Raw genomic sequence first — 12269 nt, forward strand, 5'->3', positions numbered from 1 at the left:
TTTTCAGAGTTACATATAGCTTAGCATTTTTTACTTTGAAAGTTAGGCAAGCATTGTTCCTCACAAGTTCAGCCCTGCTCATGTACCAAGTTGAGAATGCTGCTTTGGAGGACTCCAGACTTGAAAATTGCAAAAAAGATATTATCAAAGGGTAGCGTGGCCGAGCGGTCTAAGGCGCTGGATTTAGGCTTCAGTCTCTGCGGAGGCGTGGGTTCGAATCCCACCGCTGCCAAGCTGTGTTTTTAGGAGATGGCAGAAGAATTCTTATACCTAATCACTCTCAACAACGGTGCCTGACCCAAGGCTGAAGAGCAGTCATTCGCATGATGGTAGCAGAGAGCCATGCCACGATGCCATTTGCAAATGCTCATACCTGGCTTTGTTCTTAGGCGACATTGAAGACCCTGCAGTGTTTTGATAACAGGCAGGAAATGATGCATCTTTCCTCTTCTGACAGAAGACAAATTCAGCTTCTTCTACAAGAATGTCAGCAAATACAGTCTTCCTGTGGTAGCGTGTCTGAGTGGTCTAAGGCACTGGATTTAGGCTCCAGTCTCTGAGAAGGCATGGGATCGAATGCTGCCAGCTGGTAACTTTACAATGATTCTTGCCTTTGTGTTCTCTTGAAAACCCTCTCTTCCAGTACAGATGACGGGAAACAATTTGAAAAAGACATTGGAACCCTTCTTCTTTTTCAGAGTTACATATAACTTAGCATTTTTTACTTTGAAAGTTAGGCAAGCATTGTTCCTCACAAGTTCAGCCCTGCTCATGTACCAAGTTGAGAATGCTGCTTTGGAGGACTCCAGACTTGAAAATTGCAAAAAAGATATTACCAAAGGGTAGCGTGGCCGAGCGGTCTAAGGCGCTAGATTTAAGCTCCAGTCTCTGCGGAGGCGTGGGTTCGAATCCCACCGCTGCCTAGCAGTGTTTTTAAGAGATGGCAGAAGAATTCTTATACCTAATCACTCTCAACAATGGTGCCTGACCCAAGGCTGAAGAGCAGTCATTCGCATGATGGTAGCAGAGAGCCATGCCACGATGCCATTTGCAAATGCTCATACCTGGCTTTGTTCTTAGGCGACATTGAAGACCCTGCGGTGTTTTGATAACAGGCAGGAAATGATGCATCTTTCCTCTTCTGACAGAAGAAAAATTCACCTTCTTCCACAAGAATGTCAGCAAATGCAGTCTTCCTGTGGTAGCGTGTCTGAGTGGTCTAAGGCACTGGATTTAGGCTCCAGTCTCTGAGAAGGCATGGGATCGACTGCTGCCAGCTGGTAACTTTACAATGATTCTTGCCTTTGTGTTCTCTTGAAAACCCTCTCTTCCAGTACAGATGACGGGAAACAATTTGAAAAAGACATTGGAACCCTTCTTCTTTTTCAGAGTTACATATAGCTTAGCATTTTTTACTTTGAAAGTTAGGCAAGCATTGTTCCTCACAAGTTCAGCCCTGCTCATGTACCAAGTTGAGAATGCTGCTTTGGAGGACTCCAGACTTGAAAATTGCAAAAAAGATATTACCAAAGGGTAGCGTGACCGAGCGGTCTAAGGCGCTGGATTTAGGCTCCAGTCTCTGCGGAGGCGTGGGTTCGAATCCCACCGCTGCCAAGCAGTGTTTTTAAGAGATGGCAGAAGAATTCTTATACCTAATCACTCTCAACAATGGTGCCTGACCCAAGGCTGAAGAGCAGTCATTCGCATGATGGTAGCAGAGAGCCATGCCACGATGCCATTTGCAAATGCTCATACCTGGCTTTGTTCTTAGGCGACATTGAAGACCCTGCGGTGTTTTGATAACAGGCAGGAAATGATGCATCTTTCCTCTTCTGACAGAAGAAAAATTCACCTTCTTCCACAAGAATGTCAGCAAATGCAGTCTACCTGTGGTAGCGTGTCTGAGTGGTCTAAGGCACTGGATTTAGGCTCCAGTCTCTGAGAAGGCATGGGATCGAATGCTGCCAGCTGGTAACTTTACAATGATTCTTGCCTTTGTGTTCTCTTGAAAACCCTCTCTTCCAGTACAGATGACGGGAAACAATTTGAAAAAGACATTGGAACCCTTCTTCTTTTTCAGAGTTACATATAGCTTAGCATTTTTTACTTTGAAAGTTAGGCAAGCATTGTTCCTCACAAGTTCAGCCCTGCTCATGTACCAAGTTGAGAATGCTGCTTTGGAGGACTCCAGACTTGAAAATTGCAAAAAAGAGATTACCACAGGGTAGCGTGGCCGAGCGGTCTAAGGCGCTGGATTAAGGCTCCAGTCTCTGCGGAGGCGTGGGTTCGAATCCCACCGCAGCCAAGCAGTTTTTTTGGAGATGGCAGAAGAATTCTTATACCTAATCACTCTCAACAACGGTGCCTGACCCAAGGCTGAAGAGCAGTTATTCGCATGATGGTAGCAGAGAGCCATGCTACGATGCCATTTGCAAATGCTCATACCTGGCTTTGTTCTTAGGCGACATTGAAGACCCTGCAGTGTTTTGATAACAGGCAGGAAATGATGCATCTTTCCTCTTCTGACAGAAGACAAATTCAGCTTCTTCTACAAGAATGTCAGCAAATACAGTCTTCCTGTGGTAGCGTGTCTGAGTGGTCTAAGGCACTGGATTTAGGCTCCAGTCTCTGAGAAGGCATGGGATCGAATGCTGCCAGCTGGTAACTTTACAATGATTCTTGCCTTTGTGTTCTCTTGAAAACCCTCTCTTCCAGTACAGATGACGGGAAACAATTTGAAAAAGACATTGGAACCCTTCTTCTTTTTCAGAGTTACATATAGCTTAGCATTTTTTACTTTGAAAGTTAGGCAAGCATTGTTCCTCACAAGTTCAGCCCTGCTCATGTACCAAGTTGAGAATGCTGCTTTGGAGGACTCCAGACTTGAAAATTGCAAAAAATATATTACCACAGGGTAGCGTGGCCGAGCGGTCTAAGGCGCTGGATTAAGGCTCCAGTCTCTGCGGAGGCGTGGGTTCGAATCCCACCGCTGCCAAGCAGTGTTTTTAGGAGATGGCAGAAGAATTCTTATACCTAATCACTCTCAACAACGGTGCCTGACCCAAGGCTGAAGAGCAGTTATTCGCATGATGGTAGCAGAGAGCCATGCTACGATGCCATTTGCAAATGCTCATACCTGGCTTTGTTCTTAGGCGACATTGAAGACCCTGCAGTGTTTTGATAACAGGCAGGAAATGATGCATCTTTCCTCTTCTGACAGAAGACAAATTCAGCTTCTTCTACAAGAATGTCAGCAAATACAGTCTTCCTGTGGTAGCGTGTCTGAGTGGTCTAAGGCACTGGATTTAGGCTCCAGTCTCTGAGAAGGCATGGGATCGAATGCTGCCAGCTGGTAACTTTACAATGATTCTTGCCTTTGTGTTCTCTTGAAAACCCTCTCTTCCAGTACAGATGACGGGAAACAATTTGAAAAAGACATTGGAACCCTTCTTCTTTTTCAGAGTTACATATAGCTTAGCATTTTTTACTTTGAAAGTTAGGCAAGCATTGTTCCTCACAAGTTCAGCCCTGCTCATGTACCAAGTTGAGAATGCTGCTTTGGAGGACTCCAGACTTGAAAATTGCAAAAAAGATATTACCAAAGGGTAGCGTGGCCGAGCGGTCTAAGGCGCTGGATTAAGGCTCCAGTCTCTGCGGAGGCGTGGGTTCGAATCCCACCGCAGCCAAGCAGTTTTTTTGGAGATGGCAGAAGAATTCTTATACCTAATCACTCTCAACAACGGTGCCTGACCCAAGGCTGAAGAGCAGTTATTCGCATGATGGTAGCAGAGAGCCATGCTACGATGCCATTTGCAAATGCTCATACCTGGCTTTGTTCTTAGGCGACATTGAAGACCCTGCAGTGTTTTGATAACAGGCAGGAAATGATGCATCTTTCCTCTTCTGACAGAAGACAAATTCAGCTTCTTCTACAAGAATGTCAGCAAATACAGTCTTCCTGTGGTAGCGTGTCTGAGTGGTCTAAGGCACTGGATTTAGGCTCCAGTCTCTGAGAAGGCATGGGATCGAATGCTGCCAGCTGGTAACTTTACAATGATTCTTGCCTTTGTGTTCTCTTGAAAACCCTCTCTTCCAGTACAGATGACGGGAAACAATTTGAAAAAGACATTGGAACCCTTCTTCTTTTTCAGAGTTACATATAGCTTAGCATTTTTTACTTTGAAAGTTAGGCAAGCATTGTTCCTCACAAGTTCAGCCCTGCTCATGTACCAAGTTGAGAATGCTGCTTTGGAGGACTCCAGACTTGAAAATTGCAAAAAAGATATTACCACAGGGTAGCGTGGCCGAGCGGTCTAAGGCGCTGGATTAAGGCTCCAGTCTCTGCGGAGGCGTGGGTTCGAATCCCACCGCTGCCAAGCAGTGTTTTTAGGAGATGGCAGAAGAATTCTTATACCTAATCACTCTCAACAACGGTGCCTGACCCAAGGCTGAAGAGCAGTTATTCGCATGATGGTAGCAGAGAGCCATGCTACGATGCCATTTGCAAATGCTCATACCTGGCTTTGTTCTTAGGCGACATTGAAGACCCTGCAGTGTTTTGATAACAGGCAGGAAATGATGCATCTTTCCTCTTCTGACAGAAGACAAATTCAGCTTCTTCTACAAGAATGTCAGCAAATACAGTCTTCCTGTGGTAGCGTGTCTGAGTGGTCTAAGGCACTGGATTTAGGCTCCAGTCTCTGAGAAGGCATGGGATCGAATGCTGCCAGCTGGTAACTTTACAATGATTCTTGCCTTTGTGTTCTCTTGAAAACCCTCTCTTCCAGTACAGATGACGGGAAACAATTTGAAAAAGACATTGGAACCCTTCTTCTTTTTCAGAGTTACATATAGCTTAGCATTTTTTACTTTGAAAGTTAGGCAAGCATTGTTCCTCACAAGTTCAGCCCTGCTCATGTACCAAGTTGAGAATGCTGCTTTGGAGGACTCCAGACTTGAAAATTGCAAAAAAGATATTACCAAAGGGTAGCGTGGCCGAGCGGTCTAAGGCGCTGGATTTAGGCTCCAGTCTCTGCGGAGGCGTGGGTTCGAATCCCACCGCTGCCAAGCAGTGTTTTTAAGAGATGGCAGAAGAATTCTTATACCTAATCACTCTCAACAATGGTGCCTGACCCAAGGCTGAAGAGCAGTCATTCGCATGATGGTAGCAGAGAGCCATGCCACGATGCCATTTGCAAATGCTCATACCTGGCTTTGTTCTTAGGCGACATTGAAGACCCTGCGGTGTTTTGATAACAGGCAGGAAATGATGCATCTTTCCTCTTCTGACAGAAGAAAAATTCACCTTCTTCCACAAGAATGTCAGCAAATGCAGTCTTCCTGTGGTAGCGTGTCTGAGTGGTCTAAGGCACTGGATTTAGGCTCCAGTCTCTGAGAAGGCATGGGATCGACTGCTGCCAGCTGGTAACTTTACAATGATTCTTGCCTTTGTGTTCTCTTGAAAACCCTCTCTTCCAGTACAGATGACGGGAAACAATTTGAAAAAGACATTGGAACCCTTCTTCTTTTTCAGAGTTACATATAGCTTAGCATTTTTTACTTTGAAAGTTAGGCAAGCATTGTTCCTCACAAGTTCAGCCCTGCTCATGTACCAAGTTGAGAATGCTGCTTTGGAGGACTCCAGACTTGAAAATTGCAAAAAAGATATTACCAAAGGGTAGCGTGGCCGAGCGGTCTAAGGCGCTGGATTTAGGCTCCAGTCTCTGCGGAGGCGTGGGTTCGAATCCCACCGCTGCCAAGCAGTGTTTTTAAGAGATGGCAGAAGAATTCTTATACCTAATCACTCTCAACAATGGTGCCTGACCCAAGGCTGAAGAGCAGTCATTCGCATGATGGTAGCAGAGAGCCATGCCACGATGCCATTTGCAAATGCTCATACCTGGCTTTGTTCTTAGGCGACATTGAAGACCCTGCGGTGTTTTGATAACAGGCAGGAAATGATGCATCTTTCCTCTTCTGACAGAAGAAAAATTCACCTTCTTCCACAAGAATGTCAGCAAATGCAGTCTACCTGTGGTAGCGTGTCTGAGTGGTCTAAGGCACTGGATTTAGGCTCCAGTCTCTGAGAAGGCATGGGATCGAATGCTGCCAGCTGGTAACTTTACAATGATTCTTGCCTTTGTGTTCTCTTGAAAACCCTCTCTTCCAGTACAGATGACGGGAAACAATTTGAAAAAGACATTGGAACCCTTCTTCTTTTTCAGAGTTACATATAGCTTAGCATTTTTTACTTTGAAAGTTAGGCAAGCATTGTTCCTCACAAGTTCAGCCCTGCTCATGTACCATGTTGAGAATGCTGCTTTGGAGGACTCCAGACTTGAAAATTGCAAAAAAGAGATTACCACAGGGTAGCGTGGCCGAGCGGTCTAAGGCGCTGGATTAAGGCTCCAGTCTCTGCGGAGGCGTGGGTTCGAATCCCACCGCAGCCAAGCAGTTTTTTTGGAGATGGCAGAAGAATTCTTATACCTAATCACTCTCAACAACGGTGCCTGACCCAAGGCTGAAGAGCAGTTATTCGCATGATGGTAGCAGAGAGCCATGCTACGATGCCATTTGCAAATGCTCATACCTGGCTTTGTTCTTAGGCGACATTGAAGACCCTGCAGTGTTTTGATAACAGGCAGGAAATGATGCATCTTTCCTCTTCTGACAGAAGACAAATTCAGCTTCTTCTACAAGAATGTCAGCAAATACAGTCTTCCTGTGGTAGCGTGTCTGAGTGGTCTAAGGCACTGGATTTAGGCTCCAGTCTCTGAGAAGGCATGGGATCGAATGCTGCCAGCTGGTAACTTTACAATGATTCTTTCCTTTGTGTTCTCTTGAAAACCCTCTCTTCCAGTACAGATGACGGGAAACAATTTGAAAAAGACATTGGAACCCTTCTTCTTTTTCAGAGTTACATATAGCTTAGCATTTTTTACTTTGAAAGTTAGGCAAGCATTGTTCCTCACAAGTTCAGCCCTGCTCATGTACCAAGTTGAGAATGCTGCTTTGGAGGACTCCAGACTTGAAAATTGCAAAAAATATATTACCACAGGGTAGCGTGGCCGAGCGGTCTAAGGCGCTGGATTAAGGCTCCAGTCTCTGCGGAGGCGTGGGTTCGAATCCCACCGCTGCCAAGCAGTGTTTTTAGGAGATGGCAGAAGAATTCTTATACCTAATCACTCTCAACAACGGTGCCTGACCCAAGGCTGAAGAGCAGTTATTCGCATGATGGTAGCAGAGAGCCATGCTACGATGCCATTTGCAAATGCTCATACCTGGCTTTGTTCTTAGGCGACATTGAAGACCCTGCAGTGTTTTGATAACAGGCAGGAAATGATGCATCTTTCCTCTTCTGACAGAAGACAAATTCAGCTTCTTCTACAAGAATGTCAGCAAATACAGTCTTCCTGTGGTAGCGTGTCTGAGTGGTCTAAGGCACTGGATTTAGGCTCCAGTCTCTGAGAAGGCATGGGATCGAATGCTGCCAGCTGGTAACTTTACAATGATTCTTGCCTTTGTGTTCTCTTGAAAACCCTCTCTTCCAGTACAGATGACGGGAAACAATTTGAAAAAGACATTGGAACCCTTCTTCTTTTTCAGAGTTACATATAGCTTAGCATTTTTTACTTTGAAAGTTAGGCAAGCATTGTTCCTCACAAGTTCAGCCCTGCTCATGTACCAAGTTGAGAATGCTGCTTTGGAGGACTCCAGACTTGAAAATTGCAAAAAAGATATTACCAAAGGGTAGCGTGGCCGAGCGGTCTAAGGCGCTGGATTTAGGCTCCAGTCTCTGCGGAGGCGTGGGTTCGAATCCCACCGCTGCCAAGCAGTGTTTTTAGGAGATGGCAGAAGAATTCTTATACCTAATCACTCTCAACAATGGTGCCTGACCCAAGGCTGAAGAGCAGTCATTCGCATGATGGTAGCAGAGAGCCATGCCACGATGCCATTTGCAAATGCTCATACCTGGCTTTGTTCTTAGGCGACATTGAAGACCCTGCGGTGTTTTGATAACAGGCAGGAAATGATGCATCTTTCCTCTTCTGACAGAAGAAAAATTCACCTTCTTCCACAAGAATGTCAGCAAATGCAGTCTACCTGTGGTAGCGTGTCTGAGTGGTCTAAGGCACTGGATTTAGGCTCCAGTCTCTGAGAAGGCATGGGATCGAATGCTGCCAGCTGGTAACTTTACAATGATTCTTGCCTTTGTGTTCTCTTGAAAACCCTCTCTTCCAGTACAGATGACGGGAAACAATTTGAAAAAGACATTGGAACCCTTCTTCTTTTTCAGAGTTACATATAGCTTAGCATTTTTTACTTTGAAAGTTAGGCAAGCATTGTTCCTCACAAGTTCAGCCCTGCTCATGTACCAAGTTGAGAATGCTGCTTTGGAGGACTCCAGACTTGAAAATTGCAAAAAAGAGATTACCACAGGGTAGCGTGGCCGAGCGGTCTAAGGCGCTGGATTAAGGCTCCAGTCTCTGCGGAGGCGTGGGTTCGAATCCCACCGCTGCCAAGCAGTTTTTTTGGAGATGGCAGAAGAATTCTTATACCTAATCACTCTCAACAACGGTGCCTGACCCAAGGCTGAAGAGCAGTTATTCGCATGATGGTAGCAGAGAGCCATGCTACGATGCCATTTGCAAATGCTCATACCTGGCTTTGTTCTTAGGCGACATTGAAGACCCTGCAGTGTTTTGATAACAGGCAGGAAATGATGCATCTTTCCTCTTCTGACAGAAGACAAATTCAGCTTCTTCTACAAGAATGTCAGCAAATACAGTCTTCCTGTGGTAGCGTGTCTGAGTGGTCTAAGGCACTGGATTTAGGCTCCAGTCTCTGAGAAGGCATGGGATCGAATGCTGCCAGCTGGTAACTTTACAATGATTCTTGCCTTTGTGTTCTCTTGAAAACCCTCTCTTCCAGTACAGATGACGGGAAACAATTTGAAAAAGACATTGGAACCCTTCTTCTTTTTCAGAGTTACATATAGCTTAGCATTTTTTACTTTGAAAGTTAGGCAAGCATTGTTCCTCACAAGTTCAGCCCTGCTCATGTACCAAGTTGAGAATGCTGCTTTGGAGGACTCCAGACTTGAAAATTGCAAAAAAGATATTACCACAGGGTAGCGTGGCCGAGCGGTCTAAGGCGCTGGATTTAGGCTCCAGTCTCTGCGGAGGCGTGGGTTCGAATCCCACCGCTGCCAAGCAGTGTTTTTAAGAGATGGCAGAAGAATTCTTATACCTAATCACTCTCAACAACGGTGCCTGACCCAAGGCTGAAGAGCAGTTATTCGCATGATGGTAGCAGAGAGCCATGCTACGATGCCATTTGCAAATGCTCATACCTGGCTTTGTTCTTAGGCGACATTGAAGACCCTGCAGTGTTTTGATAACAGGCAGGAAATGATGCATCTTTCCTCTTCTGACAGAAGACAAATTCAGCTTCTTCTACAAGAATGTCAGCAAATACAGTCTTCCTGTGGTAGCGTGTCTGAGTGGTCTAAGGCACTGGATTTAGGCTCCAGTCTCTGAGAAGGCATGGGATCGAATGCTGCCAGCTGGTAACTTTACAATGATTCTTGCCTTTGTGTTCTCTTGAAAACCCTCTCTTCCAGTACAGATGACGGGAAACAATTTGAAAAAGACATTGGAACCCTTCTTCTTTTTCAGAGTTACATATAGCTTAGCATTTTTTACTTTGAAAGTTAGGCAAGCATTGTTCCTCACAAGTTCAGCCCTGCTCATGTACCAAGTTGAGAATGCTGCTTTGGAGGACTCCAGACTTGAAAATTGCAAAAAAGATATTACCAAAGGGTAGCGTGGCCGAGCGGTCTAAGGCGCTGGATTTAGGCTCCAGTCTCTGCGGAGGCGTGGGTTCGAATCCCACCGCTGCCAAGCAGTGTTTTTAGGAGATGGCAGAAGAATTCTTATACCTAATCACTCTCAACAATGGTGCCTGACCCAAGGCTGAAGAGCAGTCATTCGCATGATGGTAGCAGAGAGCCATGCCACGATGCCATTTGCAAATGCTCATAATTGGCTTTGTTCTTAGGCGACATTGAAGACCCTGCGGTGTTTTGATAACAGGCAGGAAATGATGCATCTTTCCTCTTCTGACAGAAGAAAAATTCACCTTCTTCCACAAGAATGTCAGCAAATGCAGTCTACCTGTGGTAGCGTGTCTGAGTGGTCTAAGGCACTGGATTTAGGCTCCAGTCTCTGAGAAGGCATGGGATCGAATGCTGCCAGCTGGTAACTTTACAATGATTCTTGCCTTTGTGTTCTCTTGAAAACCCTCTCTTCCAGTACAGATGACGGGAAACAATTTGAAAAAGACATTGGAACCCTTCTTCTTTTTCAGAGTTACATATAGCTTAGCATTTTTTACTTTGAAAGTTAGGCAAGCATTGTTCCTCACAAGTTCAGCCCTGCTCATGTACCAAGTTGAGAATGCTGCTTTGGAGGACTCCAGACTTGAAAATTGCAAAAAAGAGATTACCACAGGGTAGCGTGGCCGAGCGGTCTAAGGCGCTGGATTAAGGCTCCAGTCTCTGCGGAGGCGTGGGTTCGAATCCCACCGCTGCCAAGCAGTTTTTTTGGAGATGGCAGAAGAATTCTTATACCTAATCACTCTCAACAACGGTGCCTGACCCAAGGCTGAAGAGCAGTTATTCGCATGATGGTAGCAGAGAGCCATGCTACGATGCCATTTGCAAATGCTCATACCTGGCTTTGTTCTTAGGCGACATTGAAGACCCTGCAGTGTTTTGATAACAGGCAGGAAATGATGCATCTTTCCTCTTCTGACAGAAGACAAATTCAGCTTCTTCTACAAGAATGTCAGCAAATACAGTCTTCCTGTGGTAGCGTGTCTGAGTGGTCTAAGGCACTGGATTTAGGCTCCAGTCTCTGAGAAGGCATGGGATCGAATGCTGCCAGCTGGTAACTTTACAATGATTCTTGCCTTTGTGTTCTCTTGAAAACCCTCTCTTCCAGTACAGATGACGGGAAACAATTTGAAAAAGACATTGGAACCCTTCTTCTTTTTCAGAGTTACATATAACTTAGCATTTTTTACTTTGAAAGTTAGGCAAGCATTGTTCCTCACAAGTTCAGCCCTGCTCATGTACCAAGTTGAGAATGCTGCTTTGGAGGACTCCAGACTTGAAAATTGCAAAAAAGATATTACCAAAGGGTAGCGTGGCGGAGCGGTCTAAGGCGCTGGATTAAGGCTCCAGTCTCTGCGGAGGCGTGGGTTCGAATCCCACCGCAGCCAAGCAGATTTTTTGGAGATGGCAGAAGAATTCTTATACCTAATCACTCTCAACAACGGTGCCTGACCCAAGGCTGAAGAGCAGTTATTCGCATGATGGTAGCAGAGAGCCATGCTACGATGCCATTTGCAAATGCTCATACCTGGCTTTGTTCTTAGGCGACATTGACGACCCTGCAGTGTTTTGATAACAGGCAGGAAATGATGCATCTTTCCTCTTCTGACAGAAGACAAATTCAGCTTCTTCTACAAGAATGTCAGCAAATACAGTCTTCCTGTGGTAGCGTGTCTGAGTGGTCTAAGGCACTGGATTTAGGCTCCAGTCTCTGAGAAGGCATGGGATCGAATGCTGCCAGCTGGTAACTTTACAATGATTCTTGCCTTTGTGTTCTCTTGAAAACCCTCTCTTCCAGTACAGATGACGGGAAACAATTTGAAAAAGACATTGGAACCCTTCTTCTTTTTCAGAGTTACATATAGCTTAGCATTTTTTACTTTGAAAGTTAGGCAAGCATTGTTCCTCACAAGTTCAGCCCTGCTCATGTACCAAGTTGAGAATGCTGCTTTGGAGGACTCCAGACTTGAAAATTGCAAAAAAGATATTACCACAGGGTAGCGTGGCCGAGCGGTCTAAGGCGCTGGATTAAGGCTCCAGTCTCTGCGGAGGCGTGGGTTCGAATCCCACCGCTGCCAAGCAGTGTTTTTAGGAGATGGCAGAAGAATTCTTATACCTAATCACTCTCAACAACGGTGCCTGACCCAAGGCTGAAGAGCAGTTATTCGCATGATGGTAGCAGAGAGCCATGCTACGATGCCATTTGCAAATGCTCATACCTGGCTTTGTTCTTAGGCGACATTGAAGACCCTGCAGTGTTTTGATAACAGGCAGGAAATGATGCATCTTTCCTCTTCTGACAGAAGACAAATTCAGCTTCTTCTACAAGAATGTCAGCAAATACAGTCTTCCTGTGGTAGCGTGTCTGAGTGGT

The 12269-nt window shown here is 45.4% G+C and overlaps 18 non-coding genes across 18 annotated transcripts; all 18 read left to right on the forward strand.

Moving 5' to 3' along the window:
* The first annotated feature begins 150 nt into the window (after positions 1 to 150).
* On the forward strand, positions 151 to 232 carry trnal-uag (transfer RNA leucine (anticodon UAG)). The gene has a single exon. It is a non-coding gene; the product is annotated as a tRNA-Leu (tRNA).
* A 609-nt stretch (positions 233 to 841) lies between these two features.
* On the forward strand, positions 842 to 923 carry trnal-uaa (transfer RNA leucine (anticodon UAA)). The gene has a single exon. It is a non-coding gene; the product is annotated as a tRNA-Leu (tRNA).
* A 609-nt stretch (positions 924 to 1532) lies between these two features.
* On the forward strand, positions 1533 to 1614 carry trnal-uag (transfer RNA leucine (anticodon UAG)). The gene has a single exon. It is a non-coding gene; the product is annotated as a tRNA-Leu (tRNA).
* A 609-nt stretch (positions 1615 to 2223) lies between these two features.
* On the forward strand, positions 2224 to 2305 carry trnal-aag (transfer RNA leucine (anticodon AAG)). Its single transcript has one exon. It is a non-coding gene; the product is annotated as a tRNA-Leu (tRNA).
* Positions 2306 to 2913: 608 nt separating this feature from the next.
* On the forward strand, positions 2914 to 2995 carry trnal-aag (transfer RNA leucine (anticodon AAG)). The gene has a single exon. It is a non-coding gene; the product is annotated as a tRNA-Leu (tRNA).
* Positions 2996 to 3604: 609 nt separating this feature from the next.
* On the forward strand, positions 3605 to 3686 carry trnal-aag (transfer RNA leucine (anticodon AAG)). The gene has a single exon. It is a non-coding gene; the product is annotated as a tRNA-Leu (tRNA).
* Positions 3687 to 4294: 608 nt separating this feature from the next.
* trnal-aag (transfer RNA leucine (anticodon AAG)) lies at positions 4295 to 4376 on the forward strand. Its single transcript has one exon. It is a non-coding gene; the product is annotated as a tRNA-Leu (tRNA).
* Positions 4377 to 4985: 609 nt separating this feature from the next.
* On the forward strand, positions 4986 to 5067 carry trnal-uag (transfer RNA leucine (anticodon UAG)). Its single transcript has one exon. It is a non-coding gene; the product is annotated as a tRNA-Leu (tRNA).
* A 609-nt stretch (positions 5068 to 5676) lies between these two features.
* On the forward strand, positions 5677 to 5758 carry trnal-uag (transfer RNA leucine (anticodon UAG)). The gene has a single exon. It is a non-coding gene; the product is annotated as a tRNA-Leu (tRNA).
* Positions 5759 to 6367: 609 nt separating this feature from the next.
* trnal-aag (transfer RNA leucine (anticodon AAG)) lies at positions 6368 to 6449 on the forward strand. Its single transcript has one exon. It is a non-coding gene; the product is annotated as a tRNA-Leu (tRNA).
* Positions 6450 to 7057: 608 nt separating this feature from the next.
* trnal-aag (transfer RNA leucine (anticodon AAG)) lies at positions 7058 to 7139 on the forward strand. The gene has a single exon. It is a non-coding gene; the product is annotated as a tRNA-Leu (tRNA).
* A 609-nt stretch (positions 7140 to 7748) lies between these two features.
* On the forward strand, positions 7749 to 7830 carry trnal-uag (transfer RNA leucine (anticodon UAG)). Its single transcript has one exon. It is a non-coding gene; the product is annotated as a tRNA-Leu (tRNA).
* A 609-nt stretch (positions 7831 to 8439) lies between these two features.
* On the forward strand, positions 8440 to 8521 carry trnal-aag (transfer RNA leucine (anticodon AAG)). The gene has a single exon. It is a non-coding gene; the product is annotated as a tRNA-Leu (tRNA).
* A 608-nt stretch (positions 8522 to 9129) lies between these two features.
* trnal-uag (transfer RNA leucine (anticodon UAG)) lies at positions 9130 to 9211 on the forward strand. Its single transcript has one exon. It is a non-coding gene; the product is annotated as a tRNA-Leu (tRNA).
* Positions 9212 to 9820: 609 nt separating this feature from the next.
* Positions 9821 to 9902, forward strand: trnal-uag (transfer RNA leucine (anticodon UAG)). The gene has a single exon. It is a non-coding gene; the product is annotated as a tRNA-Leu (tRNA).
* Positions 9903 to 10511: 609 nt separating this feature from the next.
* On the forward strand, positions 10512 to 10593 carry trnal-aag (transfer RNA leucine (anticodon AAG)). Its single transcript has one exon. It is a non-coding gene; the product is annotated as a tRNA-Leu (tRNA).
* Positions 10594 to 11201: 608 nt separating this feature from the next.
* On the forward strand, positions 11202 to 11283 carry trnal-aag (transfer RNA leucine (anticodon AAG)). Its single transcript has one exon. It is a non-coding gene; the product is annotated as a tRNA-Leu (tRNA).
* A 608-nt stretch (positions 11284 to 11891) lies between these two features.
* Positions 11892 to 11973, forward strand: trnal-aag (transfer RNA leucine (anticodon AAG)). The gene has a single exon. It is a non-coding gene; the product is annotated as a tRNA-Leu (tRNA).
* Positions 11974 to 12269: the final 296 nt, after the last annotated feature.

Source organism: Brachyhypopomus gauderio, unplaced genomic scaffold, assembly GCF_052324685.1.
Source record: "Brachyhypopomus gauderio isolate BG-103 unplaced genomic scaffold, BGAUD_0.2 sc216, whole genome shotgun sequence".
NCBI classification, from domain to species: Eukaryota; Metazoa; Chordata; class Actinopteri; order Gymnotiformes; family Hypopomidae; genus Brachyhypopomus; species Brachyhypopomus gauderio.